Here is a 2,250-nt window from a genome sequence, read left to right as displayed (position 1 = left end):
CTTTACTGGGACCTAATTAAGCCAGAGAAGCTGGGAGGCAGAGGTGAAGGGGGAAGGGTGGGGGGGAATTCCAGGCATGGCATATAGCTTGTGCTGATAGGGTATAGGCTCTGGGAATCTTCCCACTTGATCTGGTGTTCCCCAGAGGCCAAAAGCCTTCCATCATCAATATGAGTGAATCTGTTACCCTTAACCTAGCCTAACCCTCCATTGTCTGTTACCTCCAGGTAGGCTTCAGCTACCTCCTACCCTTGATCCCATCAAAATATCTCTGACCTGATAATCATTAAATATCTTTTTTTTTTGGACCTCTGTGAGAGCCAAAGCCTGAACTGATCAATCAGATTGCTTTTTTTTTTGCTTTAAAAGTGCCCTTTCCTGTGTCAGCAACTCCAGAGACCAGAATAATGGGATTTCTCTTATCTTGGGGACATACTCCTGGGAGGGGGGAAAATGACACAGAGACATCCTGAGATCATAAATTCTAGCTACGGGGCAGCCAGGTAGCACATCGAGTAAGAGCACTGGCTCCAGTGTCGGGATGACCTGGGGATCGATTCCAGGCTCCGACACTTAGCACCTACCCAGAAACACCTGGCCATGTAACCTGGAGCAACTTACTTAACCCCGATTGCTTTTAAAAAAAATAAATTCTAACTACTTTGTCTACTATCTTGTCAATCTGTGTTTATAGCTAAGAAACTTCCTTTCCCATAGTATGGATAGAAAACATATGGAGACCATAAATCTGAGGGACACAGACCTCCTGGAATTGTCCAAAAACATATAAAATAACTTTGTCATTCCTGTATCAGGCAGTCAGAACTTAGGTTCTGGCTCTGTGCAGCATGCAGCTGCTAGCTTTAAGAGAATAAATGATATAAATGTATATCACCTAGCCTATTTGTCTCCTTTAACCAAGCTTTCAGGTTGACAGACCAAATCTGTTACCTTTAAACTAGCCTAGCCTTTCGCCTTCCATTGCCTATTACCTCCAGATTGCCCCAGCTATTTCCTACCTTTAATCCCATCAAAATCCCATTCTCTTGCTTTGTGGAGTCTGACCCCAGTCCCATTAAGACCCTCCCTAGACCCTTCCTCTCAGACTACTAGACCACCTGCTAATATCCCTCCCACAGTCTTTCTGTATATAAAATCCATCTTGCCCCCATGAAGGCGCTCAGATTCAATCTAGTTGAGATTCAATCAATGCTCAGGCTCTTTAAGAATCTACCCAATATGGCAAGTCTTTAATAAACTTTGTTTTACTTTGGCTGAGAGAAGACTTGAGTTGAATTCATTTCAGCAGGACCCAGCATGTCCATATTTTGGGGTCTTGAGCACACCTAAACCCCAAACCTCAACAGTGCCACGGCACAGTGTCAAGAAATGACCAGATGAACATATAACATAAGGCTGGAAATAATCTTAGAGAATGAAATTTCCTTATTTTACAGAATCTGAGACCTAGAGTGACCAATAACTTTGACCAAGATGAAAAGTCGCAGAGCTGGGATCTGAATCCATCCCCCCTAACTCTTAACCCAGGTCTCTTTCTGATATATCTCATTGCCCTAAAAACTGATCATTGGTTTAAACCTTGTCATTTGTTTTACCTGCTTCATCATTAAAGTGAATATACAATGAAGGCAATTCAGCCAAGGTAGACTTGGCTTTCACTTTCACCATCAGTGTTGAGCTATTGCTGCTTGTGATTCCTGTTTGTTCAAGGATTGTAAAGCAGGAGTTTCTCAGTATAAAGCAGACTCTGAAGGCTGAATAATGAGGTTTTAAACACAACTAGTGACAAAACTAAAACACTGTGTTCTAAATAGCAGGACACTTTAGAAAATAAACTCCAAGGAAAATGAAGCTACAGCAGGGCATAGCAAATAAAAATCGAGGAGGTAATTAGCATTCTTGAAACAATGCAAAATACTGCCTTGGTTCCTTCTAACAATCTTCATCTGAAGCCATCTCCAGTCCTCCAGATCCTAGCCATTGGACTCAGATGGCTCTGGAGAAAAGAGTGAGGCTGGTGATTTTGCACCTCCCTGCCTCACTTAAATCCAATTCACTTTTTTTTGAGTCAAGACATCACCTTGCAGATATCATGGATTCTCTTCAAAAATGAGGGGCATCAGGTGGCTAGGTGGCAAAGTGAGTAAGAGTGCCGGCCCCAGAGTTGGGAGGACCTGGGATCCGTTCCGGCCTCAGATAGTTAACCCCCCCCCCCACACACACACACAC

The sequence above is a fragment of the Petaurus breviceps genome, unplaced genomic scaffold (assembly GCF_028583685.1).
Source record: "Petaurus breviceps papuanus isolate PSGF00001 unplaced genomic scaffold, PetGlider_PUasm1.0 180, whole genome shotgun sequence".
Classification (NCBI taxonomy): Eukaryota; Metazoa; Chordata; class Mammalia; order Diprotodontia; family Petauridae; genus Petaurus; species Petaurus breviceps.
The sequence above is the reverse complement of the archived record's forward strand: the minus strand, read 5'-3'. Positions refer to the sequence as shown.